Source organism: Heterodontus francisci, chromosome 11 (assembly GCF_036365525.1).
Source record: "Heterodontus francisci isolate sHetFra1 chromosome 11, sHetFra1.hap1, whole genome shotgun sequence".
NCBI classification, from domain to species: domain Eukaryota; kingdom Metazoa; phylum Chordata; class Chondrichthyes; order Heterodontiformes; family Heterodontidae; genus Heterodontus; species Heterodontus francisci.
In genome coordinates, this window is record NC_090381.1 from 50,457,137 (window position 1) to 50,482,829 (window position 25,693).

The window sequence follows — 25,693 nt, forward strand, 5'->3', positions numbered from 1 at the left end:
CCCTCCACTGCTTAACTGACTAGGAGCTCACTATGTAAAGGTCTGATGGCATAAACTCCTGTCGAATCTCTGGTGCAGTATGTTGACATTTCAGGCCACCGCAACCATTACCTATAAGCTTTATAGTCTGATTAACTGGTTTTTTAAAGTGTTATGTCTAGAGCATCTTTTTATAGCTCAAGTAGCAAGGATTTGGACTGGATTAATGTAATGAGGTAATGAATGATTGTTCTTTTAATTTCAGTAGAATAAAATCCAATCTTCAAATTGGATAACTAACCAAGTAATTATTTTAAGACATTTTTCTGGCTTCAAGATAGAAAGCAGAGAGTATGGGTAAAGGTTCGTCTGTCAGAATGGCAGAAGGTAGGAAGTGGTCTTCCACAAGCATCAGTGCTGGGCCCACTGTTTACAATTTATATTAATGATTTTAGACTTTGGAATCAAAAACACAATTTCTAAATTTGTGGATGACCCCAAATTGGGGGAGGGGAGTGGTGATAGTCAATACTGAGGAGGACTACAACAAATTACAAGAAGATATAAAAAATTTGCAGAATGGGCATATAATTGGCAAATGAATTTCAACATAGATAAATGTGTGATATTACATTTTTGGCAAGAAAATAAAGAGGTTGCATATTTCTTAGAAAATAGGAATCTAAATGAGGTGGTGGAGCAAAGGAATCTGGGAGTACAAATACACAAATCACTAAAAAATGTAACACAGGTTAATAAGGCCATAAAAACACAAACCAAGCAGGTTTATTTCTAGAGGGATAGAATTGAAAAGCAAAGAAGTTATTCTGAACTTGCATTGAAGCTTGGTCAGATCACACAATACAATTCTGGTTGCCATATTATAAAAAAGATAGAGGCATTGGAGAGGATACAAAAAAGATTTTTAAGGGTGGTACCAGGAATGTAAGGGTGTACCTATCAGGAGAGGATGAACAGGTTGGGTCCCTTTTGAAAAAAGGCTGATGGACGATCTAATAGAGGTCTTTAAAATTATGCAAGATTTTGATAGAGTAGACACAGAGGGCTGAATTGTATAAGCCCGCTGCTGAAATCGGCTGTGGATGGAAAAAATGGCGGCCCACCTGTGCAGGCCACACACCAAAGAGCCACAACAATTCCAAGCATGGCAGCTCATTTAAATAGCTGGTGCAGGCTGACCCCCCCCCGCCCCCCAAATCACGTGGAAGGGAGGGGGTGGGCTGTCCGTCGCCAGCAATGGCGTCAGCTGCCTGTGTGCAAGCACTGATGCCATTTTTAAAGGGCTGTGAGTCTTACTGGGAACTTTAAATATTTAAAGTAAGATTAAATGAAAATAAATAATTACATCTCTCCTCTTTCCCAACCCCCCCAATAACAATTAAATTAATTATTTGCCCTTCCCTGCCCCACACCCTCCCCTCCCCAAAACCCTTACCTTGACCATCTGATTTCTCCCTGCACCCCCCCACCCACCCCAAAACTAGAGGCCAGCTTTAGGTTAGGAAAAAGAACCCGACCTGAACCACAGCAGACCCGAGCCCGACCCCGCCACTACATGACCCAACCTGACCATCTGTTTACTTACCTTCCGACTGGGAAGCTCCACGAAGCTGCAGTGCATGCGCGATGACATCATAGTGATGTCACTTGCTCACTGCGCAGACTCCGTTTCGTCCCGGACTCCCAGCTCAGGTAAGTTTTTAAAAAAAAAAAAAAATTATTTTTAATACTTACCAGCAGAGCACTTAATGTTCGTGTCCGGCCCGACGCATGTCGTCGGCTCTTGTTAGGTTTGGGTCGAGTAGCAGGCCTCTACCCCAAACTGCACAAACTTTAAACTTCAGCCCTTCCCACCATCCCCTACACTCATGACATTAATTTGACCCCCACCCTGAGAAACTTACCTCCTCCCCCAACTCCCCACCAGCGTTGCGCCTTGTTTCCCCGGACGGGAATCCAAAGGCACGGGAGTGCAGTCCACTGGGCCGGCGATCACAGCAGGACATCAGGAGACGAGGTAAGTTTACTTAAATTAATTAATTGATTTAAATATTCAAATTGTGGTCCCGTCACTGAGTAGTCGGGGTGGCCGCCGTGAGGCCTCGCTGCCGCCGGTAATATAATGGCTGAGTCCTGCCGGTGTCAAGGTCCATGGTTGGCCTCATCTGGGCCCATCTTCAGGCCTCTTTTCCACCCCCTCCACCCCTCCCCCACCGCCACAGATCCTAATGTTGAGGGCTCCATAAAATCCAGCCCAGAGAGTATGTTTCCATTTGTGGGGAAGGAGAAAACTGGAGGCCATCAATAGAAGATAATCACCAAGAAATCAAATAGGGAATTCAGAAAAAACTTCTTTAGTCAGAAACGGGCAAGAATGTGGAACTTGCTGCCACAGGTTGGAGCAAATAATATAGATACATTTAAGGGGAGGAAAGTATTTGAGGATCAGGATCTCAAACCCAAACCCAAGACTAAGATCAGGGTTTACCAAGCAGCAGTGATCCCTGTGCTCCTATATGCTTCGGAGACTTGGACAACCTACAGCAGGCATCTCAAAGCTCTGGAGAAGTACCATCAGAGGTGCCTCCTCAAGATCCTCCAAATCTGGTGGCAAGAAAGGTGGTCCAAGTGTAGCATCCTCTGCCAAGTATTGGGGTGCTAATCCCCCAAAACCAGGTCTGCTGGGCGAGACATGTCGTTCGCACACCTGACACCAGACTCCCGACTCCCGAAGCAGCTGTTCTACTCCGAACTCAGTTGGGGCAGGAGACTGCCAGAAGGATAGCAGAAATGCTTTAGCGATGTCCTCCAAGTATTCCTGAAGAGCTCAAATATCCCCGTCAACTCGGAGTCCCTGGCTCTTGACAGTCCTAAATGGAGAAAGGCCTTTCGGAAAGACATCGTACACCTTTGTCGGGAACATACTGAGGCAAAGTTGAGGTGTCAGAGGGAATGTGTAAACCTCCAAACTACTCATCTACCTGACCCTTCAAGCACCACCTGCAGAGTCTGCAGATCATGCATTGAACTTATCAACCATCTCAGAACCTATCGAACTGGAGTGGAAACAAGTCATCCTTGATCCCATGGGAGTGCAAAAGAGGAGGAGGATTTAAGGGGAGGCTAGACAAGCATATGAGGAAGAAGGGAATAGAGGGTGATGCTGTTAGTTAGATGAGGAAACACAGGAGGGGCATAAACACAGACATGGATAAGTTTGGCCAAATGGCCTATTTCTGTGCATACATCATACATCATCCTGTGAATGTAATTTTGAAGCAAACATTTAAGACTTGTTCAATATTGTTTTAATTTCTCAAACAATTTACACGCTATTTAGGTGTACTGTAACAGTACTGAAATTGAAGATGTATTCTAAGCAATAAGATTTTAAACATTTATTGGGTTCAGGATTTTTGCAGATGCAAGTAAATCAGTATTGGGGAAAAAAATGCATGCGATGGGTATGTTGATGCAATATTTTCCCAGGCTTCAATTCATTCTACATTAGTACAGTATTCACTAAATGGGAATATTTTGTCCGCTAAGTGGGAGCTCCCATTAAAATGATTCTATTTGGCCTGTACTGTCAGCTTTGCAGATTATGGCTTGACATGATGCATCATGCGTCAGCAACATGTGGGTTTATACCCAATGCGAGAAGTTCTATTCCATGCTTGACTTTGGAGAAGGTGCATTCCAAGGACATGAAGGATGTGAAAGACAAGCAAACACTGGCCGCTTTCTAGCAGAAGCTTAAAGAACAATGGAAGCAGCAGGTAGAGAGCATTGCTGTTTGTATGTGAAATAGGAGACATATAGAAGGAAGAAAATGAACAAAAGCAGGAAAATGCTAGAGAGGATACTTCCATATTGAATTAATTTTAATTTTCTTTTAACCAACTATAACCCAATTCTAAAAGTTATGGTGGCAGACTGCTCATACTTATTTTCAATACAATTCCCACATTATTTGTCCACATACGCTGATAGAGGCTGGGCCCTAAATAGGCAATTTGATGTGTGTATATATATATATAAAGAAAACAATGTGTTTGGAAAGCCAGATGATGGTGTATATTTTTTAATTAAGGGAGTAACTAATTAACCTAAGGGTAAGTCATGGCAGGAGAGCTCAGCCCCGTGATATGCTCCTCCTGCTCTGTGAGAAATCAGGGATGCTTCCAGTGTCCCTGACGACCATGTGTGCAGCAAGCGTATCCATCTGCAGCTACTGGCTACCCACATTACGGAGCTGGAGCTGCGGGTGGATTCACTGTGGAGCATCCACAATGCTGAGAACGTCGTCGATAGCACGTTTAGTGAGATGGTCACACCGCAGGTAATGGCTGCACAGGCAGAAAAGGGATGGGTGAGCACCAGACAGTAGTAGGCACAGGCAGGTAGTGCTGCAGTCCCCTGCGGCCATCCCCCTCTCAAACAGATATACCGCTTTGGATACTATTTGGGGTGGGGATGGCTTCCTAGGGGAAAGCAGCAACAGCCAAGTTCATGGCACCATGGAGGGCTCTGCTGCACAGCAGGGGAGGAAAAGGGGTGGAAGAGCTATAGTGATAGGGGATTCTATCGTAAGGGGTGCAGATAGGTGTTTCTGTGGCTGCAAACGAGACTCCAGGATGGTATGTTGCCTCCCTGGTGCTCGGGTCAAGGATGTCTCTGAGCGCCTGCAGGACATTCTGAATGGAGAGGGTGAGCAGCCAGAGGCCGTGGTCCATATTGGTACTAACGACATAGGCAGGAAGAGAGATGAGGTCCTGCAAAGTGAATATCGGGAGTTAGGCAGAAGGTTAAAAAGCAGGACCTCTAGGGTTGTAATCTCAGGATTACTCCCTGTGCCACGTGCTAGTGAGGATAGGAATAGGAGGATAAGGCAAATGAGTGTGTGGCTGAAGAGCTGGTGTAGACGGGAGGGCTTCAGCTACTTGGATCATTGGGATCTCTTCTGGTGCAGAGGTGACCTGTACAAGAAGGATGGGTTGCATCTGAACTGGAAGGGGACCAATATCCTCGCGGGGAGGTTTGCGAGTACTACTTGGGAGGGTTTAAACTAGTCTTGCAGGGGGGGTGGGACCCAAAGTAGTGGTCTCTCAGATGAGATAGTTGAGGCAAATGTAGAGGTTAAAGCAAGCAAGTCCAGTAGGCAGGCTGGGCAGGGGCAGGACAAGGAGCGTGGAAGGTCTGTTAGGCTAAACTGCATTTACTTTAATGCAAGAAGCCTTACAGGTAAGGCAGATGAACTCAGAGCATGGATCGGTATATGGGATTGTGAAATTATAGCTATTACAGAAACGTGGTTGAGGGATGGGCAGGACTGGCAGCTCAATGTTCCGGGGTACCAATGCTTCCGGCGTGACTGAGGTGGAGGTAAGAGAGGAGGGGGAGTTGCACTATTGATTAGTGAGGGCATCATGGCAGTATTTAGGATATCCCGGGGGGAACGTCCAGCGAGGCCATATTGATAGAACTTAGAAATAAGAACGGGGTGATCACTTTGATGGGATTATACTATAGGCCCCCCAATAGTCAGAGGGAATTGGAGGAGCATATATGTAGGAAAATCACAGGCAGGTGTAGGAATTATAGGGTTGTAATAGGTGATTTTAATTTCCCTAATATTGACTGGGATTGCCTTAGTGCTAAGGGATCAGATGGGGAAGAATTTGTTAAGTGTGTCCAGGATAGTTTTCTGAAGCAGTATGTGGATGGCTCTACTGGAGAAGGGGCTACGCTCGATCTCCTGTTAGGAAATGAGGCCGGGCAGGAGGTTGATGTGTTAGTGGGGGAGCACTTTGGGACCAGTTTCAAGATAGTTATGGAAAAGGATAGGACTGGTCCTCGGGTTGAAATCCTAAATTGGGGGAAGGCTAATTTCGATGGCATCAGACAGGAACTCTCAAAAGTTGAATGGGAGAGGCTGTTTACAGGTAAAGGGACGTTTGGTAAGTGGGAGGCTTTTAAAAGTGAGATAGGAAGAGTTCAGGGCTAGCATGTTCCTGTTAGATGGAAGGGCAAGGCTGGCAATTTAGGGAACCTTGGTTGACTAGGGATATTGAGGGTCTGGTCAGGACAAAGAAGGAGGCATATGTCAGGTATAGGCAGCTGGGATCAAGCGAGTCCCTCAAGGAGTATAGGGGATGTAGGAGCACACTTAAGGAAATTAGGAGGGCGAGAAGGGGCCATGAGATTTCCCTGGCAGATAAGATAAAGGGGAATCCTAAAAGATTCTATAAGTATATTAAGAGTAAAAGGGTAGCTAGGGAGGGAGTAGTTCCACCTAAAGGATCAGTGTGGTAATCTATGTGTGGAGCCACGGGAAATGGGCGAGGTCTTAAATGAATACTTCTCATCTGTATTTGCTGTGGAGAAGGTCATGGAAGCTGGTGAGTTCAAGAAAGGGAACAGCGATATCCTGGAGCATATCAACATTACAAAGGAGGAGGTGTTGGAGGTTTTGAAGCGCAAGAAGGTGGATAAATCCCCAGAGCCTGACCAGGTGTATCCTAGGTTGCTATGGGAAGCAAGGGAGGAGATTGCTGGGGCCCTGGCAGAGATTTTTGCATCATCGTTAGCCACAGGTAAGGTACCAGAAGACTGGAGGATAGCTAATGTGCCTTTATTTAAGAAGGGCAGCAGGGATAAGCCATGGAACTACAGGCTGGTGAGCCTTACATCAGTGGTGGGAAAGTTATTGGAAGGGATTCTGAGAGACAGGATTTATATGCATTTGGAAAGGCATGGTCTGATTAGGGATAGTCAGCCTGGCTTTGTGCGTGGGAAATCATGTCTCACGAATTTGATTGAGTTTTTCGAGGAGGTGACCAAGAGGATTGACGAGGACAGGGTGATGGACGTTGTCTACATGGACTTTAACAAGGCCTTTGACAAGGTCCCGCATGGTAGGCTGGTCCAGAAGGTTCGAACACATGGGATCCAGGGTGAGCTCGCCAATTGGATACAAAATTGGCTTGGTGATAGGAGGCAGAGGGTGGTAGTGGAGGGTTGTTTTTCAGATTGGAGGCCGGTGACCAGTGGTGTGCCGCAGGAATCGGTGCTGGGCCCTCTGTTGTTTGTCATATATATTAATGACTTGGATGTGAATGTAGGGGGCATGATTAATATGTTTGCAGATGACACCATAATTGGTGGTATAGTGGACAGCGAAGAAGGTTGTCTAAGGTTACAACAGGATATAGATCAACTGGGAAAGTAGGCAAGGGATTGGCAAATGGAATTTAACGCAGACAAGTGCGAAGTGATGCATTTTGGGAAGTTAAACCAGGACAGGACATATACAGTCAATAGCAGGGCCCTGGGGAGTGTTGTTGAGCAGAGAGACCTTGGGGTGCCATAACATAGTTCCCTGAAAGTGGCCACACAGGTAGACAGGGTGGTGAAGAAGGCGTATGGCATGCTTGCCTTGATCGGCCGAGGCATTGAGTACAAGAGTTGGGACGTCATGTTACAGTTGTACACAACGTTGGTTAGGCCCCATTTGGGGTAAATTTTTCACACCGAATAGTGGGTATCTGGAATGAGCTGCCTGAGGAAGTGGTGGAGGCAGGAACAGTAGCAACATTTAAGAGGCATCTGGACAGGTACTTGAATGAGCAAGGCATAGAGGGATAAAAATAAGAAATGCTGGAACCACTCAGCAGGTCTGGCAGCATCTGTGAAAAGAGAAGCAGAGTTAATGTTTCGGGTCAGTGACCCTTCTTCGGAACATAGAGGGAGATGGAATTAATGCGGGCAGGTGGGATTAGTATAGATAGGCATTATGGTTGGCATGGACGCGGTGGGCCGAAGGGCCTGTTTCTATGCTGTACGACTCTATGATAATTGTTCTGTCTTGCTAAGACACAAAACAAACAGAACAATCTGCATTTTCCAAATTTAATTTTGGTCATCTCTGATTTATTGCTGCATGTAATAAAGCTACAGCAAGATAAATGTGGTATTCACATCATCAGAACATCCTAAGTGCTTCACAACCAAAGAATTACTTTTGAAGTGCTAATGTGGCAGCCCAGCAGCATCCCACAAAAAACAAATGACCAGTTAATCTGTTCTGCTGGCGATCTTTGAGGGAGGAATGTTGGCCAGAAATCCAACTCTTAAACATTTTCACAGAATCCAGCATGCCAACCTGAACCAGCAGATTAGACAGATGAGGCATTGGTTTACGTCTCCTCCAGAAAAACAGTACTCTTGAAAATGCAGCAATTCCTCCATAATGCGCAGAGTGTTGGCTGAGATTATATGCTCAGGTCTAGCATGACGTACATTTACATCGTAAGGTTGTGATGCAATCTTTTGAAGTTTCATAAAATGGTGTAATTTTTAAACTAAAGCAAAATAGGTTGCGAGTAAATGCTCCCTCGGATAAAAAAAAGTAGCAGCCATAAATTAACGATAACTGGTTGGTGGGGGGACAGTTGTGTGATGCTGGTGGGGTTTCAAGAAAGTTTCAGCAAGAGCTCAATACAGGCAGAAAGCACTGAATATAAGCTTTCACTATAAACACATGTAATGTACAACCTGGAGATACTGGGCTTTACCTGATGTGTGTGGCTGGACAAATGAGGGAAAATCAATCATGCTGTACCCATTTGCAGGCATAACACGGGAGCCTAAAGGTCCGGTGTGGCAGATAACTTCCATCCCGTACTTGGATGCGTGCTACCTGCCATATTTGATTTGGCTGCTCTCTAGGCTTTTTATATTTAAATAAGGGCTCTACACTGGTCTGCCTGAATGCCTAACTTGCCTTGTTTTAATCTCACCCAGCGGCTTGTGGCGCCATTAACCAGTGCCCGTAGCTGCCAGACCTCTGAGAGCAACTCATTGAGGAGTGCTTCACTTGAACAATACCTCCATCCCCAATACACCAACTGTCCCGTAATCACTGTCTTTGCTACCGCAGTTTGATTGCTTTCCTTGAATCCAGTTTCACAATTCATACCCTCAAATGACAACAAATGTGAACACCAGCACTAAACCAGAAAAAAGAAACTTTACTCACTTCAGATTTGAATGAGTTAAGTGGGATAATTAAGAATCACCTTTTTGCCTGTCTTGTGTTTGAGATGATCTATCCTGGCGCTCCTAAAAGTTTTTTTAAAAAGTTATTTCATGGGATGTGAACATTGCTGACCAGGCTAGCATTTGTTGCCCATCCCTAATTGCCCTTGAGAAGGTGGTGGTGAGCTGCCACCTTGAACATCTGTAGTCCATCTGGTGTGAGTGTACTCAGTGCTGTTTGGAAGGGAGTTCCAGGATTTTGACCCAGCAACAGTGAAGGCACAGCAATATAGTTCCAGGTCAGGATGGTGTGTGACTTGGAGGGGAACCTGCAGATGGTGGTGTTCCAATGCATCTGCTGCCCATGTCCATTTTAGGTGGTAAAGGTTGTGGGTTTGGAAGCTGTTGTCAAAGGAGACTTGCCGAGTTGCTGCAGTTCCTCTTGTATATGGTACACACTGCTGCCTCTGTATGCTGGTGGTTGAGGGAGTGAATGTTGAAAGTGGTAGATGGGGTGCTGATCTAGTGGGCTGCTTTGACCTGGTTGGTGTTAAGCTTGGGTGTTATTGGAGCTGCACTCATCCAGGCAAGTGGAGCGTATTCCATCAGATTCCTAACTTGTAGATGGTGGACAGGCTTTGGGGAGTCAGGAGGTGAATTATTCACACACAATTCCCATCCTCTGACCTCTTATAGCCACAGTATTTATGTGGCTGCGCCAGTTAAGTTTTTGGTCAATGGTAATCACCAGGATGTTGGTGGGAGATTCAGTGATGCTCATGTCGTTGAATGTCAAGGCAAGATGGTTAGATTCTCTTTTGTTGGAGATGCTCATTGCTGACACTTGTGTGCGGTGAATGTTATCCAGTGGCCACAGTTTCAGAGGTGAAAAGTTAGTGTACTTCCAATGAGGACAGTTCAGATAGCCATGGTCGATGCCCAGCTAATATCTCGTATGAACTGGGACAGTTTGGTGTAGCCAGCTGTATGGTACTGAAGATGGCATTGGTGGAGTTGATGGCAGGGGCTTGGCCACAATACTTGCCAGAGAGGACAGCAGGTGCCTCTCCAATTAAAGCGTATGCTGAAAACAGCAATTATTATGTACAATGCTTGAAATGATGCTTGTTAGAATTTCCAACCTGTGTTTGTGCCAACTTATGTGAGCCCCACAAAAATGTGTGCAAGCTTGCTATTCACTTGCTTTTCTCTTTCCTCCCCCACCCCCCCCCCCCCCCCCCACAATGAGAGTTTATCTCTTGTTTAAATCAGTCCTTTGCAGTGAGCTGCAAATGATCAGTAACTTCTCATTTTACATCTTGCACCAGTTTTTAGTGGGCATCCTTTGATGCATCTCTTACAGCAGGACCTCCAACACTTTATCATAAGTGCTGTTGCATGTTTCCACTGTTCCATTGTTAACTAAGTATTTTCTAAATGGTGGAAAACTAGGAACTGTGGAGAAGTGGAGAGATTTAAGGATCCATGTACAGAAATCATTCAAAGTTGGTGAACATGTTCCAAAAGAATTGAAAAGGCTAATGGAATGTTAGCCTTTATCTCAAGGAGGTTGGAATACAAGGGGGTGGAAGTTATGCTACCGTTGTATAAAGCTCTAGTTAGACCCATATCCAGAGTACTGCATTCAGTTTTGGGCACCGCACTTCAGGAGTGATATATTGGCCTTGGAGGGGATGCAGTGCAAATACACCCAAAATTATATTGGGGCTAAAAGTATTACATCGTAAGGACAGGTTACATAGACTCGGCTTGCATTCCCTTGAATATAGAAGGTTAAGGGTGATCTAATTGTGGTGGTTAAGATATATAAAGGGGTTGATAGCGTAGATAGAGGGAAACTATTTCCACTGATGGAGTCCAGAACAAGGGGGCACAACTTTAAAATTAGAGCTAGATCAGTTAAGAACAAAATCAGGAATTCTTTTTGGACAAAGGGTAATAGAAATCTGAAATTTTCTCCTCCAAATTGAAATCTAGTCAATCGAAAATTTCAAAACTAAAATAGGTGGATTTTTGTTAAGAAAGGGTATTAAGGGATATGGAGTTAAAGTACAGATCACTTATGATCTAATTAAATGGATGGAACAGGCTCAAGGGGCTAAATGGCCTACTCCTGTTCCTACAACGATGAGCTGTAGCCGTTTAAAGAGTTGTTATCTTGTCAGACTTTACTGTCCTCAGCCAAGTGTGCTACAGGCCAAGCTTTTGCGTATCAGCAGTTTATTCAAAATAGGTAGAGGGAGTGCTACTGCGAAGTTGGTTGTAACCCACCCCTTCAGCTGCCATTGTTGGCTAGTGTGCTTCAGGAGCCAGCACAACACCCGTTTTTGCCACACTTGCAAAATCAGTCCCTCCTTTTTTCCCCACTTCTCTCTCACATATGCTTTTTCAGTCACTCATGCTGTTCCTTTTTTCCTGTTGTTGTTTCTGACTTGTGCTAACTTGCTGAAGTGAATTGATAACGTAAAAAATTATTCAGAAATTTGTTTTTAAATAATTTGGAAAGGCTCAGAAAAGGACTCTATTTTATGCCACGGGATGTACCTTAGTTTTGCGTGAGGCTTATGGAAGCTAATTGTGATAGCCTTGGGTCAGAATATGAACTTCCAAGCCGAGGATTTTGAGAAGTTGTGGCCTTCAATTAAAAGCACCAACGAAGCAACTCATCTGCAAATTATTTGGGTAAGCATAAACAAAATATTGTTACATATGTAATTTTCTTATGTCTCATTTGCATATTAAGCTTTTAGTTAGAAATTTACATTAGCCAGAATAAATTAGCACCTTAATCTAATTGAATACATAAAATTTGGATACAAGTTTAATTGGAAAAGTATGAATATTAAGTATCTATGATTTACAAAATGTGATGCAGCAACTATGAGAAAGCAGTTAATGTACTATTTTATTTCCTAAATGGCGAAATGTTAGAGTGCAGGCCAAAAGAGATTGGGGGGGGGGGGGGTACTTGTACATTTATTTTCTGTACTGTTCATGGCATTTAAATGATCAAAAAGGCTAATAAAATGCTGACCTCTTTCTTAAAGGCTAGAAAACAGGGAGGTAGAGGTTATGTTACAACTATACAAAGTTCTGGTTCGACCACACCTGGAGTATTGTCAGCAGTTCTGGGCACCACACCTTAGGAAGGATATATCAGGATTGGAGGGAGTGTAATATAGATTTGCCAGAACATAACCTGGACTGCAAGGGTTAAATTGCAAGGAGAGATTACACATTATATTCCCTGGAATTTAGAAGATTCAGGGGTAATTTGATCAAAGTTTTCAAGACATTAAAGGGAATAGATAGGATAGATAGAGAGAAGCTATTGCAGCTGGTTGGGGGTGGGTGGTGGGGGTGTGTGGTCTAAGGCTAGGGGCTTAGTCTTTAAAAATTAGAACCAGATCTTTCAGGAATGAAATTAGGAACCACTTCTACATAAAGGTTGGTAGAAGTTTGGAACACTCTTATGCAATTGACGATTGATGCAAGATCAGTTGTAAATTTTAAATCTGAGGTTTGATAATTTTATTATCCAGAGGTATTAAGGGATATGGAGCAAAGGTAGGTGTATGGAGTTGGGTTGCAGATTAGCCATGATTTCATTGGTGGAACAGCCTCCAGTGGCTAAACGGCCTACTTCTGATCCTATTTTAATGTATTACTAGCAGATCTGCTAGTAATACATTAAAATAGAATCAGAAGTGGCGTTGGTCACAAGTGAGTCAGAGGATATTTTGCTTAATACAGGTATGGTATGTAAGGCACAGTGCATTATTAGAACCACTGATTGACAGTGAATGAATAAATCAAATTCCATTTTTATTACATGGCATTCTGATATTTTTCCCTGTTTTGGAGGGCAATTAATTTCTGGGTGCATCAGAGTTCCTATGTTTTGGTACCACTGGGAGGGTAATATTGGGGCAACTACTATTGTGGAGGGTGTTTGAGCAGTACAGAGGGGAATCCCAGAGTCTGGGGATACTGGAAGGAGTTGCCACGGTCTGGCAGCACTGATTGTGGGTCCCAAGATCTGGGAAAACGGAGCTGCATAAATAATTAAAAATATTCCACTCCCCGTTTCTGTGTCTCTGTCTTTCTCATATAAATTACTTAAGTTCAGAAGTTCAAGTTCTATGCTGTTTCCATGTTTTAATTCAAAAAGAACATTTCTTTTGCTTTCAATTAGCAGAATTGGGCACAGTATTATCGTCATGTTCCTGGACTAATGATCCAGAAGCCATGAGTTCATATCGCATCATGGTATGTTGAAAACTTGAATTATTAAAAAAAAATATGAAAAGCTGGTTGGGTCAGTAAAGACCCAACTGCTTCACTAATATCCTTTTAAGGAAGGACACCGGCAGTCCTTACTCGGTGACTGCACCAATGTGATTGATGCTCAACTCTGAAGTGGCCTAGCAAGCTACTATATTGTATCCATAGATGCAAGCCTTCTCAGTGGCAGCCATGTCCTGAGAACAAAAAATAAATGTCTGGGAACAGTTGTATGTTTCTTAGTGTATAAGGTAGCACTCTGCATCCTCTGTGAATGGTCAGCCTTGGTCAATAATGTTTCCAGAATTTGCTTTGGATAAAGGTCCCAGTGTATTTTTTATTTTTGGAGGGAATTAAAGACAGTGACATGAAGAAAATGGTTCACATTGAGGTTTTAATATAGAAAAGTTCAATTACCTCCAGGTTGTCCCCTCAGGACTCCACTGTAAGAGTGTGACTTACCAACAAAATGCTGGGAGAATTCTGTTTGTGAAGCACACCCCTAGAGTTGAATGGACAACCTGGAGACATCCGAATTAATTACATCCTCATCTGGCAAAAAGGAGAAAACCTTAACTACATTTGAAGCCAAATTTGAAGTTGTTCGGGGCTTGCCACAATTTTACCTGGATAACAACTAATTAAGAGTAACCAGGACATTTACAGGAACAAAAAGTAATTCATTCTCTCTCGGGATAAACAAAATATAATTCCAAACTGCAGGACAAAATAACAGGAGAAAAAGTTAGTCATTGTTCATTCTTTGAGTACATGTTGAGCATAATGTTACATTTCAAAAAAAAATATACTTGAAGTGGAATTGTTTGAAGTGAAACATTTCTAAACTTACTGGACGCTGGAGGGCAGTGTTGATATTCCATTAGACAGGGACCCGACTTCCAGCATTATTGGTTGAATACATGAGCTCCTTACGAACATAGTTTTGTGTGGATATACGCGTTTCTCGTCACCGTTTTGCACCAATCGTCGATCCTGTGAAATTTCACATCGCGTTTATAGTGCCCGGTAGTCCAGCGTGAATGATCTCTTCCGTGTCAGCGTAAAAGGCATGTGTGCGTGTTGTATACATATATATAAACTCCTGTCTTCCTAACAAAAAGGGCACTTTGAGGACTGTCGGACAGAGTGAATGGTTATTTGATAGAACAAGTATTTTTTATTTCTGGATTTAATTTTCTGCATCCTACATTGCAAGCTCGTTGTTAAGGCTAAATGTGATATCAGGGGTTCCTTCGTTGTTCAGGAATAACTGCAAGTTAAAGATAAAAATAACTAATGGTTACTGACTGAAGAGCCCAAACTGTGGCTCCACACTGGTTCCTTAAGAATTGTTTTGATCAATACACCATAATGATGTGCTTTAGTTTGGAAATTGGGTAACACTGAAAGACCACAGCAATAAGATACTTTAGCCACTTGGTTCCTCTGTGTAATTTTTGCTCAGCTTGCCCCAGCAAACCATTTGGAATACTGATGCATCATCACTTTATATCAGCTCCTAAAGTTAAATGAAAATGTTAATTTGAAGCAGTCTACAAAAACTTATTTTGTAAAGTGAAAAAAAAAACAATTTCCAAAGCTACATGTGCTGATAGCATAATCTACATGATCCCAGAATGTAAAATGATGCTTACAATCTTACTAATATATAACTGCATAAAGTCGTTGGCACCAGCTAGACCTCATTGTCACAAGGCGAGCCGCCTTAAACAGTGTTCAAATCACACGCAGCTTCCACAGTGCGGACTGCGACACCGACCACTCCCTGGTGTGCAGCAAGGTTAGACTCAGACCAAAGAAGTTGCATCATTCCAAGCAGAAGGGCCACCTGCGCATCAACACGAGCAGAATTTCTCACCCACAGCTGTTACAAAAATTTCTAAATTCACTTGTAACAGCCCTTCAAAACACTCCCACAGGGGATGCTGAGACCAAGTGGGCCCACATCAGAGACGCCATCTATGAGTCAGCTTTGACCACCTACGGCAAAAGTGCGAAGAGAAATGCAGACTGGTTTCAATCTCATAATGAAGAGCTGGAACCTGTCATAGCCGCTAAGCGCATTGCACTGTTGAACTACAAGAAAGCCCCCAGCGATTTAACATCCGCAGCACTTAAAGCAGCCAGAAGTACTGCACAAAGAACAGCTAGGCGTTGCGCAAACGACTACTGGCAACACCTATGCAGTCATATTCAGCTGGCCTCAGACACCGGAAACATCAGAGGAATGTATGATGGCATGAAGAGAGCTCTTGGGCCAACCATCAAGAAGATCGCCCCCCTCAAATCTAAATCGGGGGACATAATCACTGACCAACGCAAACAGATGGACCGCTGGGTTGAGCACTACCTAGAACTGTACTCCAGGGAGAATGCTGTCACTGAGACTGCCCTCAATGCAGCCCAGCCTCTACCAGTCATGGATGAGCTGTACATACAGCCAACCAAATCGGAACTCAGTGATGCCATTGATTCTCTAGCCAGCGGAAAAGCCCCTGGGAAGGACAGCATTGCCCCTGAAATAATCAAGAGTGCCAAGCCTGCTATACTCTCAGCACTACATGAACTGCTATGCCTGTGCTGGGACGAGGGAGCAGTACCCCAGGACATGCGCGATGCCAACATCATCACCCTCTATAAAAGCAAAGGTGACCGCGGTGACTGCAACAACTACCGTGGAATCTCCCTGCTCAGCATAGTGGGGAAAGTCTTTGCTCGAGTCGCTCTGAACAGGCTCCAGAAGCTGGCCGAGCGCGTCTACCCTGAGGCACAGTGTGGCTTTCGTGCAGAGAGATCGACCATTGACATGCTGTTCTCCCTTCGTCAGATACAGGAGAAATGCCGTGAACAACAGATGCCCCTCTACATTGCTTTCATTGATCTCACCAAAGCCTTTGACCTCGTCAGCAGACGTGGTCTCTTCAGACTGCTAGAAAAGATCGGATGTCTACCAAAGCTACTAAGTATCATCACCTCATTCCATGACAATATGAAAGGCACAATTCAACATGGTGGCTCCTCATCAGAGCCCTTTCCTATCCTGAGTGGTGTGAAACAGGGCTGTGTTCTCGCACCCACACTTTTTGGGATTTTCTTCTCCCTGCTGCTTTCACCTGTGTTCAAATCCTCTGAAGGAATTTTTCTCCACACAAGATCAGGGGGCAGGTTGTTCAACCTTGCCCGTCTAAGAGCGAAGTCCAAAGTACGGAAAGTCCTCATCAGAGAACTCCTCTTTGCTGACGATGCTGCTTTAACACCTCACACTGAAGAGTGCCTGCAGAGTCTCATCGACAGGTTTGCGTCTGCCTGCAATGAATTTGGCCTAACCATCAGCCTCAAGAAAACGAACATCATGGGGCAGGACGTCAGAAATGCTCCATCCATCAATATTGGCGACCACGCTCTGGAAGTGGTTCAAGAGTTCACCTACCTAGGCTCAACTATCACCAGTAACCTGTTTCCAGATGCAGAAATCAACAAGCGCATGGGTAAGGCTTCCACTGCTGTGTCCAGACTGGCCAAGAGAGTGTGGGAAAATGGCGCACTGACACAGAACACAAAAGTCCGAGTGTATCAGGCCTGTGTCCTCAGTACCTTGCTCTACGGCAGCGAGGCCTGGACAACGTATGCCAGCCAAGAGCGACGTCTCAATTCATTCCATCTTCGCTGCCTTCGGAGAATACTTGGCATCAGGTGGCAGGACTATATCTCCAACACAGAAGTCCTTGAAGCGGCCAACACCCCCAGCTTATACACACTACTGAGTCAGCGGCGCTTGAGATGGCTTGGCCATGTGAGCCGCATGGAAGATGGCAGGATCCCCAATGACACATTGTACAGCGAGCTCGCCACTGGTATCAGACCCACCGGCCGTCCATGTCTCCGCTATAAAGACGTCTGCAAACGCGACATGAAATCGTGTGACATTGATCACAAGTCGTGGGAGTCAGTTGCCAGCATTCGCCAGAGCTGGCGGGCAGCCATAAAGACAGGGCTAAATTGTGGCGAGTCGATGTGACTTAGTAGGCAGGAAAAAAGACAGAGGCGCAAGGGGAGAGCCAACTGTGCAACAGCCCCGACAAACAAATTTCTCTGCAGCACCTGTGGAAGAGCCTGTCACTCCAGAATTGGCCTTTATAGCCACTCCAGGCGCTGCTTCACAAACCACTGACCACCTCCAGGCGCGTATCCATTGTCTCTCGAGATAAGGAGGCCCAAAAGAAAAAAGAAAGAAAAAGTGAAATAGTAGATACAAGCTTGAGACTGGTTCCATAAACAATTTATCCAACTGATCTATGTATTGCAGATGTCTTTTATTGAATTATTAATCCACAGATTTAGTAGGATTTAAATTACTTATGAAAAAGCAGGTTTTTGCATTCCATAATTAACATTCTTTAGAGATGAATTCAGTACACTATAGAACAAGAAATGTATTTCACTGGAAATCATGTATTGAATTAATCTACAGGCACGATTCCTCTTTGTTGTAATCCTGAATATTTTCTTGAGCATTAGAGATTGCATTCTGTGATGGAAGTCATCAATTTTGAGAAACTAGGTTGACTGTATAAATGTCCATTCAGTTGTATTTTCTGCCACAATCTATGCCCATTATTCTGCCATTGTTCTTCCTGCCAGCAGCAGTGATAGTAGTCAAACCATTTTGCAATTGTTGTCGCCATACACAATGTCAGTACAGAAATTGTGGTATTTAGCAAAAATAGCTGAGTGACTATAGGGTTTAGTGGAAGTTTTATAGCTTGGTAGCATTAGGGTATGGTTCTGAGGTTTTGTCAGTGGTTAACTTGCCCTAGGAAGAAGCAAAAACGTCAAGCCATTTCAGCGAACTAGGGGTAGAAATGAAATACATAGGTAAAGGAAGCTATCGTAATGATTAATCTCCAAAGCACTGGTTAAAACCCCTCAATACCTTGTAATAAAACAGAATTTGACTTCTTCAGTCATTGTAAGTCAGTGGTCCATATAATACTTTGCTATCCATGATCTTATTGTGAATGATTGTATTGACGTAAGAAAAGGCAGTCAACTGTGGCTAACAAAGGAAGTTAAGGATTTTGTTTAAGATTAAAAGGAAAGGCCGATAAAGTTGGCATTGGGAGGATTTTCGAATACAGCAAAGGAGGACCAAGAAACTAATAAAGGGAGAATTGAATATGAATGTAAACTAGCAAAAAACATAAAGACAGACTGTAAAAGCTTCTATAGATACGTAAAAACGAAATGTTTGGCTAAGACAAATGTGGGTCCATTACAGTCAGAGTCAGAAGTATTTATAATTGGGAATAGAGAAATGGCAGAGAAGCTAAATGATTACTTTGTGTCTGTCTTCACTGAGGAAGATACAAGAAATCTCTGAGTTAGAGATCTGAGGGACTAGGGAGAATGAGGAAAAGAAGGAAATTAGTATTAGTAAGAAGGGCGTATTGAAGAAATTAATGGGACTGAAGGTTGATAAGTCCCCAGGACCTGATATTCTACATCCCAGAGTGTTGAAAGAGGTAGCTGTGGCGATAGTGGATGCATTGGTGATCATCTTCCAAAATTCTATAGATTCTGGAATAGTTCTTACAGATTGGAAGGTAGCAAATGTCTCCCCACTATTTAAGAAGGGAAGGAGAGAGAAAACAGGGTACTACAGACCAGTTAACCTTGCATCAGTAGTAGGGAAAATGTTAGAATCTATTCTAAAGGATGTGATAAATGGACACTTGGATAACAATGATTTGGGCATAGTCAACATGGATTTATGAATGGAAAATCATGTTTGACAGAGGTGTTGGAGTTTTTTGAGGATGTTACTAACAGAATTGATAAAGGGGAGTTGGTGGACATAGTATACTTGGATTTTCGGAAGGCTTTTGATAAAGTCTCCCACAGGAGGTTGGTTAGCAAAATTAAAGCACATGGGATGGGAGGTAATATACTGACATGGATTAAGGATTGGTTAACAGGCAGAAAACAGAGTAGGAATAAACAGGCCATTCTCGCATTGGCAGGCTGTGACTAGTGGGCTACCGCAAGGATCAGTACTTGGGCCCCAGCTGTTCACAATATATATCAATGATTTGAATGTGGGGACCAAATATAATATTTCCAAGTTTGCGGATGACACAAAGCTAGTTAGGAATGTGTAAAGTGACTTCAAGGGGATTTGGACAGGCTAAGTGAATGGGCAAGAACATGACAGATGGAATATACTGTGGAAAAATGTGAGGTTATCCACTTTGGTAAGAGGAATGGATGTGCAGAGTATTTCTTTAATGGTAAGAGATTAGAAAGTGTAGATGTACAAAGGGACCTGGATGACCTTGTCAATAAGTCACTGAAAGCTAACATTTAGGTGCAGCAAGCAATTAGGGAGGCTAATTGTATGTTGGCCTTTATCGCAAGAGGATTTGAGTACAGGAGTCTTGCTTCAATTGTATAGAAGCTTGGTTAGACTGCACCTGGAGTACTGTGTGCAGTTTTGGTCCCCTTATCTTAGGAAAGATAGTATTGCCATAGAGGGATTGTGACAAAGGTTCACCAGACTTGTTCCTGGGATGGCAGGACTGTCCTGTGAAGAGAGATTGGGGAATCTGGGCCTGCATTCTCTAGAGTTTCGAGGAATGAGAGGTGATCTCATTGAAACCTACAAAATACTTACAGGGTAGATGCAGGTAAGATGTTTCCCCTGGTTGGGGAGTCTATAACCAGGGGACACAATTTCAAAATGAGGAACAAGCCACTTTGGAAATGAGGAGAAATTTCTTTACTCAGAGGATTGGGAGTCTTTGGAATTCTCTATCCCAGAGGGCTGTGGAAGCTCAGTCATTGAGTATATTTAAAGCAGAGATTGACCGATTTCTAAATACCAATGACATAAGGGGATATGGGGATAGTGTGGGGAAGAGGGCATTGAAGTGGATGATCAGCCATGATCGTATTGAATGGCGGAACAGGCTCAATGAGCTGAATGGCCTCCTCTTCCTATGTTCTTATGTTGACATCATGGCTTTGGACACAGCTGAAAGGTGATGACACTTACCCTCTTACTGAAGCTTCCAGCACCTCCCATGTCCAAACTGCAGCAGTTGTGGTGTGCCCTTATCACCAATTTTTTGGTGTGTCTTCCTACTGCTCTGGCACCGTCTCCTCCAAGCATCTAGAGTTGTTCCACCTCCAACTCTACTTTAAAATTCTTGTTCTCTCCCGCCCATCCCAAGATTTTCACTGAATTGTCCTCCCTGTTTTCATGCTTCAGCCTCTGCACTGTGCAACTTGTCATGCTCGGTGATATCAAACTCCAGCATAACTCACCTTGCCCTCTGTTCTGAATTTGTTGTCCTCCTGACCTCCCTTACCCTTCCCTCCCACCCCCCCCCAATATAAACTCTTCATATTCACGGCCACCAACTTGACCGTACCATCTCCAGTATCCTTGCTATTCCCATTATCTCATTCACAGGTAAGGCCATCTCCATCATTTCCTTGAATCCTTCACATTCCCCTTTGCTACTACCATCTGTGTTCTCTCCTGAGGGAAAACTCCTCCCCAAATCACTTAGAGCAGCACTTCCAAACTTCCAACTGTGTGGCCTTTTGGCCCTCCAAAACCAATACAAAGTACCATTTACAGTGGAATATGTTTTATTAATCATAGTTTTTAAAAATTATCCATACATCAAATTTTCCTTGCCAAAACTAAATTCTATTCAGTAGGTGTTTTGGTTCACTTACACATCAGTACAAATTGATTATAGTGATCGGTTTAGCACTGATCTTTCTGTATTGGCAATTGCAAAATTTTCACATTGCATTAGTAGCTAGTGGGCAACTCATTTAGTACAGCTGTTCAATCGTCTGCCCTTTTGCAATTTCACCTCATCATGATGGGCGAGAAGAATTGTACAAGGTTTTAGCTTTTCATATTGGCAATATTAGCTGCTCTGCGATGATGCATTAGTTGAGTGTTGGTTGAGAGTCCTTATGACTACTTTAGATGTTGACATTGCTTAATTTTATGAATTTCTTGAGATTTATCTTAGTGTAGATTCAAAAGGATTCCTTCACTCGTTTCAGAGCTGAGTGCTAAATGTAGTTTGCACTCGTATCCAGTGTTCTTGGTCACTCAGCTAAGGTCAGATTTGGGGAGTCATTTTGAATCTTGAAATATTCAGACAAACTTTAATCATTATTCATTATGGACCAAATCATCATCTAGAAAGGTCCACCTCACTGATGTGGCACATTTGGAGGATGTGGGCAGGGCAGTCTCTGAACCAGCACATAAACATTCTGCTGCCTTTTCAAAATGTCAACCTATGGGAAGGTATGCATGCACATAGAATGAAGTGTCTGTACATACCCACTGGTTTTGAGTTCATAGGAACTGAAAACAATCATTTTCTGCCTCATGTATATCTAAATCCACTTTCTGGGAAGGGGAAGACCGGGTCAGACTTTCCATTTAATCAGGACAGTTTGAATGCAGGATATGAAATTGCGATGTCTTGATGTCATTGGTTTTTAGGTTTCTGCACCTCCTTTAGTGTTGTACTGGAGCAATGCAACTCTTAGACAGTGTCTGCTGAGCCAAAACTGGTCTGATTGGAGGTGGAGCAGTTAAATTAGAATGTGATTTGGTTGCACTGTACTCCATTTTTAGCACCAAGTTTTCATGGTCATTGCCAGACTTTGATCTAATATTAAAAAGCTGCCATTTCTTAGGTCCAGTTTCTTTACATATATGTTATATAAATATTCATTAGAAAAGGGAACACTGCCAGAGGACTGGCAGACAGCTAATGTGATTCTTCTATTTAAAAAGGGAGCTAGAACAAGTCCAACGAGCTATAGACTAATGCGTTTAACATCGGTGATAGTAAAGATAATGGAATCCTTATTCAAAGATGTAATGGAAAAACAACTAGAAAGTAAAAAATATAATAGTCAACCTTGATTTCAAAAGCAAAGGTCAGACTTGATCAATATTATTATATTCTTTAAAGAAGTAACATAAAAGGGTATATAAGAGTAACGTAGTAATTAAGGAGGCCCAAAAGAAGAAAGAAGAAGTAATTTGGATTTCCAAAAGGCCTTCAGTAAGGTATCGCATAGTAAACTCATGACTAAAGTCAGAACTTTGGAGTCATAGAATCATAGGATGGTTACAGTGCAGGAGGAGGCTATTCAGCCCGTCGGTTCTGTGCCAACTCTCTAAGAGCTACTCAGCTAGTCCCACTCCCCTGCCTTTTCCCCCATAGCCCTGCAAATATTTTCTCTTCAGATAATTATCCAATTTCCTTTTGAAAGCCATGATTGAATCTGCCCCCACCGCACTCACAGGCAGCACATTCCCAATCCTAACCATTCGCTGTGTCAAAAGAAAAATGTTTTTCCTCATTACCTTTGCTTCTTTTGACAATCACCTTAAATCAGTGTCCTCAGGTTTTTGACCCTTGGGCCAATGGCAACAGTTTCTTCCTATCTTCTCTGTCTCGACCCCTCATGATTTTGAATACCTTTATCAAATCTCCTCTCAACCTTCTCCAAGGAGAACAGCCCCAGATTCATCAAGTTATCCTTGTAACTGAAGTCTCTGGTCCCCGGAACCATTCTCTTAAATCTTTTCTGCACCCTCTCCAATGCTTTCACATCCTTCCTAAAGTGTGGTGCCAAGAATTGTGCACATTATTCCAGTTGAGGCTATATCTGTGTTTTATACAGGTTCATGGAAACTTGCTTTTGTACTCTATGCCTCGATTTATAAAGCCCAAGATTCTGTATCCATTCTTAACTGCTTTTTCAACCTGTCCTACCACCTTCTCCTGCACCTCCTTTAGAATTGTATCATTTATTTTATATTGCTTTTCCTCATTCTTCCTACCAAAATGTTATCACTTCACACAACCCTGCATTAAATTTCATTTGCCACGTATCTGCCCATTCCACCAGCCTATGTCCTCTTGACGTCTATCACTATCCTCCTCACAGTTCACAATACTTTCAAGTTTTGTGTCATCTGCCCTTTTTGAAATTGTGCCTTGTGCATTCAAGTTTGGGTCTTGAATATAGATCAAGAAAAGCCGTAGTCCTAATACCGACCCCTGGGGAACACCGCTATATACTTTCCTCCAGTCCGAAAAACAACTTTTCACCACTATTTTCTGTTTCCTGTCACTCTGCCAACTTCATATCCATGCTGCCACTGTCCGTTTTATTCCATGGCCTTCAACTTTGCTGACAAGCCTGTTATGTGACACTTGATCATCTGCCAAATACACCATATTAATCGCATTGCCCTCATCAATCCTCTGTTACTTCATCGAAAAATTCAGTTGAACACTATTTGCTCTTATCAAATCCATGCTGGCTTTCCTTAATTAATTCGCCTTTGTCCAAGTGACTTAATTTTGTCCCAGATTATCATTTCTAAATACTTTCCCACCACCAAGGTTAAACTGACTGGCCTATTGTTACTGGGTTTGTCCTTGCACTGTATTTGAATAAGGTTGTAAGATTTGCTATTCTCCACTCCACTGGCATCACTTCTGTATCTAAGGAGGATTGGACGATTATGGCCAGTGCCTCCACAATTTCCAACCTTACTTCCCTCAATATTCTTAGCTGTATCTTATCCGGTCCCAGTGTCGGGGGAAAGTAGCAGAACAGATAGCAACCTGGCTAGAAAACAGAAGGTATGGGGTTAAAGATAGTTATTCAGACTGGCAAAAGATAGAAGGTGATGTTCCATAAGGATTGATTCAGTACTTGCATAAACGATCTGGTCTCTGGAATTGGAAGTACAATTTCAAAATTCGGGATAACACTAAATTGTGATGGGGGTCGGGTTGGAGATTGTACTTAATAATACAGAGGAGGACAGTGACAAAATACGGGAAGCTGTTAGTAAACTTAAAGAATGGGCGTACAATTAGCAAATGAATGTCAGTATAGTGAAGTGTTCGGTGGTACGTTTTATTAGGAACAATAAGAAAGCCACATACTTGGAAAATAAGTGTCTAAATGGAGTAGAGGAGCAGAGGGATGTGTAAGTACAGACCCAAATCAATAAAAAATAGTGATGTGGTTAATAAAGTTGTGAAAAAAACAAAGCACAGGGGTTAATTTCTAGAGGGATAGAACTGAATAGCAGAGAAGTTGTTGAACCTGAATAGAACTTGGATTACGGTGAGCAGTTCTGGTCTCTATATAATAAATAGGATATAGGGGAACTGGAGAAGGTACAAAACAGATTTATAATACCAGAATTAAGAGGTTATACTTATCAGGAAAGATTGAGCAGAGTCTCTTTTCTCTAGAAAAGAGAAGTCCGAGAGGACACCTGATGGAGGCCTTTAAGATACTGACGAGTTTGATAGGGTAGGCATAGAGAAGTGTTTCCACTTGCTGGGGAGACCAGAAATAGGTGGCCAGAGATATAAAATGATCACTAATAAACCCAATAGGGAATTTAGGGGAAACATCTTTGCCCAGAAAGTGGTTAGAATGTGGAACTTGCTATCACAAGGAGTAGTTGAGTTGACTAGCATAGAACAAAGATAATTACAGCACAGGAACAGGCCCTTCGGCCCTCCAAGCCTGCGCCGTTCCAGATCCTCTCTCTAAACATGTCGCCTATTTTCTAAGGTTCTGTATCTCTTTTCTTCCTGCCCATTCATGTATCTGTCTAGATACATCTTAAAAGACTCCATCGTGCCCGCATCTACCACCTCCGCTGGCAATGCGTTCCAGGTGCCCACCACCCTCTGCGTAAAGAACTTTCCACGCATATCCCCCCTAAACTTTTCCCCTTTCACTTTGAACTCGTGTCCTCTAGTAATTGAATCCCCCACTCTGGGAAAAAGCCTCTTGCTATCCACCCTGTCTATACCTCTCATGATTTTGTACACCTCAATCAGGTCCCCCCTCAACCTCCGTCTTTCTAATGAAAATAATCCTAATCTACTCAACCTCTCTTCATAGCTAGCGCCCTCCATACCAGGCAACATCCTGGTGAACCTCCTCTGCACCCTCTCCAAAGCATCCACATCCTTTTGATAATGTGGCGACCAGAACTGAACGCATTTAAGGTACGGCTAGATAAACACGAGACAGAAAGGCATGGAAGGATATATTGATGGGGTTGAATTAATTCAGATGGGAGGAAGTTTGTGTGAGTATAAACACCAACATGGGCCTCCTGGACTGAATGGCATGTTTCTGTTCTTTAAATACAATGTAATGCTATGCCAACTCTGTAATACATGTATGTGCACATGCTTTTATCTATTTGCAAGATTGCTGCTTTAAAATGATCTAA

At 43.1% G+C, this 25,693-nt stretch overlaps 1 protein-coding gene across 2 annotated transcripts in view; it reads left to right on the forward strand.

Annotated features, from left to right (window-relative positions):
- Positions 1-25,693, forward strand: part of acsl3a (acyl-CoA synthetase long chain family member 3a) — a 127,233-nt gene that overhangs the window by 43,676 nt on the left and 57,864 nt on the right. The window lies entirely within an intron of this gene.